This window comes from Eleutherodactylus coqui, chromosome 7 (genome assembly GCF_035609145.1).
Source record: "Eleutherodactylus coqui strain aEleCoq1 chromosome 7, aEleCoq1.hap1, whole genome shotgun sequence".
NCBI lineage: Eukaryota > Metazoa > Chordata > Amphibia > Anura > Eleutherodactylidae > Eleutherodactylus > Eleutherodactylus coqui.
Window position 1 is genome coordinate 199474812 of NC_089843.1, and position 11243 is coordinate 199486054.

General features: G+C 45.2%; 1 non-coding gene across 1 annotated transcript; it reads right to left on the reverse strand.

The window, feature by feature from the left end:
• Positions 1–3425: 3425 nt before the first annotated feature.
• Positions 3426–3613, reverse strand: LOC136573860 (U2 spliceosomal RNA). The gene has a single exon (XR_010786077.1). It is a non-coding gene; the product is annotated as a U2 spliceosomal RNA (small nuclear RNA).
• Positions 3614–11243: the final 7630 nt, after the last annotated feature.

The window sequence follows — 11243 nt, forward strand, 5'->3', positions numbered from 1 at the left end:
AAACGAGCAGGCGGTAGTTTCAGACCCCCTGGGCACCCAGGGTCTTTAATACACGTGACCTGAGATCTCCATTTAGATGTCCAAATACCAAGCTCGTTCATAATCTTTCCCATACACTTGACTGATTTGAAGTATCCACTTAGGAAGGCTTCTACTTCCTTCAAGTCAGCGTAGGGAGAATACATTTTAATCACCACAAGCTTGGTCACATCTAGGACGTGCTCAACCAGCTGGACACCCTCAAGCCGTGCATCTTGTTTTGTAGGAATCGCATTAATCAAATCACTGAAAATACCTTTCTGGGTAAATGTAACGTCATAAGTCCTACGCTTGGGGTAGTCCTGTATCGCCAGTATTTCTCGTTTTTGTATGTTGAATACTCCCATGAGCACGTCCTCCACCACATAACGCAGGCCACGTGTACCCGCCGCTTCCTCAGTAAAAACCACTCGTATTGTGTTTGCAATTCGGGCGTATGCCGGTATGGAGTCTGGGTCTGTGCCCATGACTCCTTTGGGTTTTCCAACGCTTTACAACACCGCTGTTGTAATTTTTGTCCTCACTTGGTACAAGACCAAGAGGGCAAGGTGGATCGCGACTCGTTATCTCTAGGACTAGGCCCTCTCCCCAATAGCAGCAGGCGGGTTTAGCCCACCGAAGTGGGCGATACCGCCAGGCCGAGGAGAGGGGTACCTGAGAAACCCTCTGGCTAAGCTCTCCTGCACAAGTGCACTTGAACTTAGCCAAAAGGCCGAGAAGCGATAACCCGTAACGGGTTTCACCTGTAGCCCGGTCCGCCCAACTCCACTTCCAAGGCTTGAGGCAACACGCTCAGCCAGCACTCTGGGCGCACCCACAATGCACCCAGGCAGCTGGGAGAGTTTGTAAAACTTTCTATAGCCCCGCCCCACGCCTTCTCAACCGCGCCCAGCCTCACACCCTCAGTCCTTCCTCTTGCACCGTGCTCACGCATCCTAGGCTTGCAGAGCCTGCTGCTGCTGCTGCAGGACTCGTCAGCTCCCTACAAAGGATGGTTAAGCCGGCGATGACACTAGAAGCAAGCACTAGTTTGTCTCTGAAGGTGCGTCGGTCGGTCGGTTGGAGGGATCTCTTCGGCCGGCCGCATTTCGAGTGGGGACGGATGGAAACTTTTTACCTAAAATAAGGGAAATTGGCTTCGGCCCCATAGGGCTTTATTGCCTTCCCCTGGGCCAGCATTAGTAGACCCTAGTAAGGAGAATATTAGAGCGGCATGGTCATCCGAAGAACTTAAAAACATACAGCAGGCCTTTTTTGCCCGCCATACATACATAACTACAGATTTTATATTTTTTTTTACATATATACATTATATATATACACATTATATATATATATATATATATATATATATATATATATATATACATACACACATACACACACACACACAATCTTAAATCTATCTTTAATCTATATCTACAAAATCTGTAATTTAGAAATAATCCATATCTATATTCTACATAATTAATAAAGATAGATAGATAGATAGACTCACATACATACATACATACATACTGTATGCAATTGAGCCAGGTGTTTGGAAGGCTGACAATGTCACTCCTTTGTGATGTCATGAGCCAGGTGTATGGCAGGCTGATGTCACTCCATTGTGATGTCATCAATTTAGAAGCATTAATACCGGGCTTGGCAGCCATTTTAGTCAGTCTCTGCTGCAGCTGGGAGACGGGAGATGGTCTTTATTTCCACCAAGAAGCTGCAGAACTACCGGTAACTGCATCATTTTTATTTTATTCAATATAGGTTTTATTGGTTTCATGGAGGGGGGGAAACTTTTGCCTTATCTCAAAGCAATGTAAAAATAACTTTGACAATGAAACTTAATAAATCAATTTCGAGTTGAACTATATTATGTTTGTCTGTGATATTTTATAAGGTCTACAAACAGGGGAATGAGGGGAGGGTAAGGGGGGCGGGAGTGGTAAGGGAGGGTAGGTATCTATGACACGGGAGAAAGAGAAAATAAAACAAAAGGGGGGGGGGCGGGCTCCGGAATTGTTGTTTCTCTTTACGATTGTGGTTTAAACGTGTTACTCACATGTCCCGGTCTGTAACCACTTGGTAAATAGGGGTGAGCTCCGGGCATCCATCCATATCGCCCAGGTGTGATACAATTTATCATAGCCTGACGGCTCATCTAGAAGCCTCATTCTCTCCATACGCTCTATTTCGTGGATCATTGTTATTTTTAGTGGAGTGCATTTTTCATGCAGCACACAAGGGGGAGACAGCGGCCTACCAAAATCTAGTTGGCTGCTGCTGTGGCTTTCTTTTTTTAAAAAAAAGGTAGGTTCCGTTCTTCCATGGTGAGGAATAGGCAGGGAGGTTCCGTTTTTGCCAGCTGGGGAATGCTTATAGGCAAGGCCTTATCCCTGGTGGTGCATGTAACGTCAGACCACGTTTTAGACATGCAGCAGCAGCATTCAGTCAGTGGCTGACAAACGAGCTCTATGCAAGTTTACATTAAACAGACACATTTCTTTCTTTACTGTATTGACTGCGGTCTGTAATCGAGTGGTTGAACTGTTTCTGTGTCCATGCATTGAATAAAGCAATACATCCTTGTAAAGTAGACGTCCGTTCGTTGGAGTTCTTTGCTCCCCGAGTGTTGCTCCATCTCTAAACGTTGGCCTGGATCTTCATGGACGAATACTGCCCATCCCACGTGGAGCGTGTATCTCAGCCCGCGTGGAGTGCTGCAGTCCAATGAGGTATTCCGTGCTACATAGCAAGCCTTGGGCCTGTGTGATTGGGGGTCCGCTGCTGTCTGTCCACTCTGAAGCGCGCATCCGGGGCCGGCCGCTTTTCGACTACCAGCGACTGCAGGTCACACACACAGGCTGGTTGGAATGGCCTAGCATTATCCTGATCCGGAGGTGTAACTTGAAGCTGCGGGGCCCCAGTACAAAGTCTGGAACTGGGCCCCCAAACTATAAAGCTTCATTGATAGCATTGGTTTACAATGTGGGGAAGAGAGACTTTATGGGCCCCCTGGGGCTCCGGGCCCCCTGCACATACACCCATGACCCGAATACGTGGAGCATACAGACGCAGGCTGCCAGGATACGCTGTGCCTGCCCGATGTTTCCAACTTGGCTATTAGCGCAGCGGTAGGTACGAACTATAGAGTGCGGCTGCCATATGAACTGGTGTGTGTGTGTGTGTGTGTGTGTTGTTTTGCTTCCAGTTGTACCTGTGCTGTGCACACTCTGGCAGATGCAGCTGCTCAGTGGATACAATGTTGCGAGCAGACGGGCTGAGTGTCAATCAAAGTGCTTGGGTGGTGGTAGCAGCAGCCGCCACAGCTGCGCTGCACCTCTTGCTCGTCGGTTTTGTTTTTCTGCTTTTGGAAACTGTTGTAGGAAAGGGGGTGCACCGGTCCTGGAGGTACTGCAATACCAGGTCAATGCGTGGAGTGGACAGAGCAAGCTCTTTTTCCAGCTCCCTGTTCTAAAAATCCATTTAATATATGGTCCCCAGATAGGGGACGTATCAGATATTAAACTGATAAGAACAGATTTTTTTTTTTAAGTTGACAAACCCCGAGGGGTATTTTTATTTTAACAACAAATTTCCAGACATAGTAAAAATGCTCATATAGTACATTAAAACACATTGTGTAACATATTAAAACATACCATATAAAACATTTTAAAACTTGTCTACATATATTTACATGTTGTTAAAAATCCACATTAAAATCACATAAAAGGGCGCTTGGTGGCACTATATGATGGAGCTCCATTCCCCGATCAGCCATTTTCTCGATAAAATAGGAAAGTTTTTCCTGTCTACAATATAATATTCATATAATTTGTTAAGAGCAATGGATAAAATATCTTTAACCGATAAAACCTCATGCTTAAAAACTAAAATATTTCTGGATTTCCACAGAGCTGCCTTCACTGAGTTGACCATCTTCCATGCCATAATTCTCTCAGTCCGTGTGGGGCATTCCAGACATCCGTATAATACTCCTTCCAGTGTTAGTTTTTTTAGTCTTGTTATTTTCTTAAGCAACGGTAAAAACTGAGTCCATATCCTCTTTGTTAAAAAGCAAGTCCATATCAAATGCTGTGTTGACTCTTCCTCTGTACATCCGGGTCTTGGGCATGCGGCGGTGTTGGTCAGTCCTCTACGATGCTGGAATGCCCGGCATGGAAGACAGTCGTGTATTCAGCTCCAGGCCAGATCCTTCTGTGGGTTAAAAATATGATTATTAACCAATCTCCATGTTTCTTTTGTTTTGCGCTCATTAAAATTGCTGACTTGAACATAAAAACCACTTTCCTTAAAACTCTTTATCATTAATTTAGAATTCATTAAAACCTGTGCACTTTTTCCAGTAAAATCGTATAAAACCACAATTTTCTCTAAAATCGCATAGTCTTTGGACAGATTAAAAGAATAAGGGGAGTTTAAAACCGTTTTGAACCATCCGTTCCGCCTCATAAAATAACCTGTGTTGTAGCGTAAAAAGTAAGACCATGCGTGGTTTTTAAAAAGTGCGCCCAGGCACATACTAAAATACTTTATATATAAAAAGGCTTTTATATCGGGGAAGTCTTTACCACCCATTATTTTTGGCTTCATTACTATTTCTCTTTTTAGTTTTTCCATTTTGGAGCTCCAGAAGAAGGTAAAAACAGCTTTTACGATTTTGTTAAAAACTCTACCAGGAGGGGGGAACACTAGGCTTAAATACAATAAAATTGGTAAAATCACCATTTTTATGATTAAAACCCTCCCCTCCATGGTCAACCTTCTCATATTCCACATACATATTTTCTTGTTTATCTTTTGTGCCACCAAGTCCCAGCTGTTAAGACCTCTGTTGTCCTCGTTGAAGGAGACACCTAAAATCTGCACCGAGTCGGACACAGGAATGGGGACATCTGACAATGGCAGGTCCCCGATGTTTAAAATACTACTTTTGTTAAAATTTACCTTAAAACCCGAGGCGCAGCAATAAAACTCTATTTGTCTGGTTGCTCTCTGGATCGACAGGGTGTCCCTTCCAAGAATTGTCACATCGTCCATGTACCCCACTACTTTGGCCTCGATCCCCCCCCCCCACCGGGCAGGGGGATCCCACGGATCAGCTTGTCCCGTCTTATGGTGCATAGAAGAGGCTCTAGTGTGCAGATAAAAAGTAGTGGGGACAAGGGACACCCCTGCTTTACCCCGGACTTTAAAAGTACTTCCTGTGTCCTAAAACCATTGACTAAAATTCTACTCGTGCAGTTGTTGTAAAACGCTTTTAAAGACAATAAAAAACCTTCCGGTATACCCATTCTCTCTAAAACCTTAAAAAGATAAAAATGTGACACACGGTCAAAGGCTTTTTCAAAGTCTATAGTTAAAACCGCCATTTTCCCGTTCCTGGACTTTGTGTCACTAATACAATCTTTTAAGAGGTTAAGATTCTCCCATATGCTCCTCCCGGGCACCCCACAGACCTGGTTGGGGTGTACAACTTTGCTTATTACGGTCTTGAGTCTATTTGCGCATATTTTGGCCATTATCTTGTAGTCACTGTTGAGAAGGGTGATCGGTCTCCAGTTTTTGATATCAGTTTTGTCTCCTTTCTTGTATAAAAGAGACACGTCACCCTTCTTCCAGGACCCCGGGAGGGCTTTCGACATAAAAACCTCAGTAAAAAGGGAGAAAAGGTCATCCTTAAAAATACCAAAAAAGGTGACATAAAACTCTATGGGTATACCATCGGGCCCAGGCACCTTACCTGGTTTAAAACTTTTAATGTTGTCTAAAATCTCCTGTTCTGTGATGTCCCGTGATAAAATCTCACGAGAACCAGGATCTAAAACGTCAGTGATCTCCTTCAACGAGTCGTTCATAAAATCACTGTCAACAGTTTTTGTATTAAAAAGATCCGCATAAAACTCATACACTTTCTTTAAAATACCCTGTATGTCCTTGGTGCCACCGAGATCATCGAGGACTGTGCGCTTGTCTCGTATTTTCTTAAAGAAGTACCTGGAGCAGGTCTCGTTCTCCTCCAGATGTTTCACTTTCGAACGGAATATGATCTCTTTTTCTCTCTGCTCCAGGCACCGGGCGATCTCTTTCTTCACCTCGATGATCTCGTGGTCCACCTCTATATCATGTTCACGGAACTTATACAGGGTCTGCAGGCGAGTATTCAGATTAGAATAAAATGTGCATTTTGCTTTAGCCTTGGCGATCCCAACCTTGATAAAAAATGATTTGAATTTTTGTTTCATCTTCTCCCACCACTGGCTGGTGGGAGTGTTGGGATCTTTCACTCGCCTGCAGTTTCTATGAAAAGTGATAAAATCAGATAAAATCTGCAGATCTTCTAAAAGGGACACGTTAAATTTCCAGGCATTCTTACCGGCTTTTCTCTTAAAAACGGTTTCAACTTTAAAATATAAAAGCTTGTGATCAGAAAACACGTTAGTAAAAGAATCACATCTAAAAGGCAGTACTTGATAAGAACAGAACATAAAATCTATCCTGGAGCTGCAGATCTTGTTGCTCCAGGTGACGCCGGCTTCCTCTGATGCATTGGGGTTGCATGTTTTAAAAGCATCAGTAAGTTTGGCGTCTAAAATCACGTTGTTTAGTATAGCAGAGGTCTTGTCATAATTTCTACTTACTGAGCTGGAAAGCCGGCGTTCCCCCTTTAAAATGCAATTAAAATCCCCCGCTAAAATAAGAGGATCAGAATCGCTAATAAAAAGGGGTAAAATCTCTAGCATTTCTGCACGTTCGTTCTTATCTGCTGATCCGTAAAAGTTTAAAAACTGCCATTTTATACCATTAATAAAAGCTTTGACCAATAAAATTCTGCCTGGTAAAATTTCATTAATAGTATCAATTAAAACGTTCCCTTTAAAAAGAATGGCGACCCCCGCCGATCTGGTCTCGTTAGAGCCGGACCAGACCGACGGTCCATGTACCCAGTCCTCTTGGTATTTTTTATACTGGGCCCTATGCGGGATCCCGCACTCCTGCAGGAAGAAAACGGAGGCAGCAAAAATTGTCAGATAGCTGAAGAGGGCGACCCTCCTCTCGTGGCTCTCGATGCTTCTGACATTAAAAGTGAGTCCCGATAGAGCAGCCATTGGAGACTAGGTGATAACGAGGGTCTTCTCTTAGAAGTCTCCGGGCAAGCCAAAGACCTCGCTGGCACTCTCGCACCCCCCCGCATCCGAATCCATCGTAAGCGGGGATGCTGGAGAGGAACCTACCTCACTAAGTGGACCCCCTACGGTGCCCGAGAGAGGGATCTGCGTGAGATCCCATATTGCCTGTATTCCCTCCGGAATCTCCAAGGGGGCTAGCAGGCCAGCTCCCGTCTCCATCTCTTCCCCTTCTGTCGGGGTGGGTACTCGGCTCGTTCCTGATCCACCGCTCTCGGAGGTGGCTCCCCCCGCCCCCTCCTGCCGGGGAGGGGGAGGGGCCTTCTGCGATGACACCGCAGGGGGTACTTTCTCCGGGTCCTCCGGCTCCGCCGGGATCTCCGGAGTTCCCCCCTGCACCACCTCCGAGTATAACCTTCCGCCCGAGCCTTTCCTCCTTTTGTTTGCTGCTGCTGCCGCCGTGCCCCCCGGGTCCTCCGCCTCAGGCACCGCTTGAGCGGGCATCTTGGGAGGGTCTGGACCGGCTTCCTTGGCCCTACTGCCTCCACCGGTTTCCCGGGAGGGAGAGCCTGTCCGCCGGTCACTCACCCTCCGCTTGATGCTCCGCTGCTCCAAACCGTCCTTCTTGGGGGGTCCACTGGAGACCTCCATCTCCTCAGGTTCCTCTCCCTGGGGGGGTGTTGTTCGGTTCTCTGGCTGCCCTGGCCGCTCCTCGGGTCCGGGCCGCCCTTGCTGCTCCGCTTTCTGTGCTCTGTGGGGACAAGACGTGTAGAGGTGACCAACACCGCCGCAAAAAAAGCACCCTTTTCCTTTCTTACATTGACTCGTTTCATGGTCTGTGCCCCCACATTTCTTGCATGTACTTGCGCAATTTTCTTTTTCGTGACCGTATTGTGAGCAAATCCTGCAGAAGTCAGGCATTCCCGCAAAGTACAGGTCGCCATTCACTTTCCCCAATTTAAAACGCGCAGGCGGTAAGATCACTCCCCCGGGCCGACTGGGGTCACTTACACACGTGGCCTGGAATCGCCATTTTGAGGTCCAAATACCAAAGTCGTTCATAATCTTTCCCATACATCTGACAGATTTGAAATAACGTAGTAGGAAGTCCTCGACCTCTTTCACGTCAATGTAGGGAGAATACATCTTAATCACTACGAGTTTAGTGATGTCAAGGACGTGCTCGACTAGCAAGACACCCTCAAGCCTCGGATCTTTTTTCTCGGGAATCGCTGCCACTACGTCACGGAAGATGCCATTTTCGGTAAAAGTTACGTCATAGATCCGACGCTTGGGGTAATCTTGTATCGCTAGTATTTCGCGTTTCTGCACGTTAAAAGCTCCTTTAAGCACGTCCTCGACCACATACTTCAAGCCACGTGTGTCCGCACTGTCCAAAAAAGAGACACGTATCGTGTTCTTAATCCGCGCATAAGCCGGTAGCCATTTTAGAAATCGTCGTGATCACAAGACCGCTCTTGTGATGTCCAACTAGGTGGGTGCCCTCCTCTGGCCCGGAGACCAGAAGAGGCCGGGGGATCGCGACTCGTTTACCCTGGGACTAATCCCTCTCCCCGAACGCAGCAGGCGGGTAAAGCCCACCGGAGTGGGCGATCCCGCCAGGCAGAGGAGAGGGGTACCCGAGTTACCTCCTGACTAAGACCGCCTGTACCAGGTACACTTGATCTTCGCCAAAAGGCCGAGAAGCGATAACCCGTAACGGGTTTCACCTGTAGCCCGGCCCGCCCAACTCCACTTCCAAGGCTTGAGGCAACACGCTCAGCCAGCACTCTGGGCGCACCCACAATGCACCCAGGCAGCTGGGAGAGTTTGTAAAACTTTCCATAGCCCCGCCCCACGCCTTCTCAACCGCGCCCAGCCTCACACCCTCAGTCCTTCCTCTTGCACCGTGCTCACGCATCCTAGGCTTGCAGAGCCTGCTGCTGCTGCTGCAGGACTCGTCAGCTCCCTACAAAGGATGGTTAAGCCGGCGATGACACTAGAAGCAAGCACTAGTTTGTCTCTGAAGGTGCGTCGGTCGGTCGGTTGGAGGGATCTCTTTGGCCGGCCGCATTTCGAGTGGGGACGGATGGAAACTTTTTACCTAAAATAAGGGAAATTGGCTTCGGCCCCATAGGGCTTTATTGCCTTCCCCTGGGCCAGCATTAGTAGACCCTAGTAAGGAGAATATTAGAGCGGCATGGTCATCCGAAGAACTTAAAAACATACAGCAGGCCTTTTTTGCCCGCCATACATACATAACTACAGATTTTATATATTTTTTTACATATATACATTATATATATACACATTATATATATATACACACACATATATATATATATATATATATATATATATATACATACACACACACACACATACACACACACACACACACAATCTTAAATCTATCTTTAATCTATATCTGCAAAATCTGTAATTTAGAAATAATCCATATCTATATTCTACATAATTAATAAAGATAGATAGATAGATAGACTCACATACATACATACATACATACATACTGTATGCAATTGAGCCAGGTGTATGGTAGGCTGATGTCACTCCATTGTGATGTCATCAATTTAGAAGCATTAATACCGGGCTTGGCAGCCATTTTAGTCAGTCTCTGCTGCAGCTGGGAGACGGGAGATGGTCTTTATTTCCACCAAGAAGCTGCAGAACTACCGGTAACTGCATCATTTTTATTTTATTCAATATAGGTTTTATTGGTTTCATGGAGGGGGGAAACTTTTGCCTTATCTCAAAGCAATGTAAAAATAACTTTGACAATGAAACTTAATAAATCAATTTCGAGTTGAACTATATCATGTTTGTCTGTGATATTTTATAAGGTCTACAAACAGGGGAATGAGGGGAGGGTAAGGGGGGGGAGTGGTAAGGGAGGGTAGGTATCTATGACACGGGAGAAAGAGAAAATAAAACAAAAAGGGGGGGGGGGCGGGCTCCGGAATTGTTGTTTCTCTTTACGATTGTGGTTTAAACGTGTTACTCACATGTCCCTGTCTGTAACCACTTGGTAAATAGGGGTGAGCTCCGGGCATCTATCCATATCGCCCAGGTGTGATACAATTTATCATAGCCTGACGGCTCATCTAGAGGCCTCATTCTCTCCATACGCTCTATTTCATGGATCATTGTTATTTTTAGTGGAGTGCATTTTTTATGCAGCACACAAGGGGGAGACAGCGGCCTACCAAAATCTAGTTGGCTGCTGCTGTGGCTTTCTTTTTTTAAAAAAAAGGTAGGTTCCATTCTTCCATGGTGAGGAATAGGCAGGGAGGTTCCGTTTTTGCCAGCTGGGGAATGCTTATAGGCAAGGCCTTATCCCTGGTGGTGCATGTAACGTCAGACCACGTTTTAGACATGCAGCAGCAGCATTCAGTCAGTGGCTGACAAACGAGCTCTATGCAAGTTTACATTAAACAGACACATTTCTTTCTTTACTGTTGATAGGGGTCAATCAATATTAATCAATAACCTAACATAAGAAAGATAAGGAAACAGTGTAATAAATGTGACATTAGTTATTTGGTTATATAATGTTATGTATTATATGTAAAACATTCCGGAAGTTGCTAGTAGAATTTGGATATAGAATCATATGTAAAAAGGTATATTCAAGCGTTTATTTGAATATTGATTTTAGAATACTAAATGTATGATTAATTAGATTTTATTCAGTTATCTTACTGAATACCAACTTTGTGCTGACTCCCGAGTAGGTGGCCGAACCAGTTTTGTCTATGTGAAAACTAGAAACAATGTCCCCTCTTTTGATGTGCAAATTGCTGATGAACTTTGAAGATTACACTTCTAGTCAAACAAGAAATGTAATTAACAAAAGTAGACAGCCAAGAGCCAACCTGTATTATCACATTGTAACTGTTTCTATGTCTACTTCAAACAGTTTTGTTGATACCTTTTGTTTAGAAAAGCTTGTTGATTTACAGTCGCCAAAAGTACTTTGTAACCAGGCATCAGGTAACATTTGGAAACGCCTTCTTTACAACTTGCATATAAACTAGC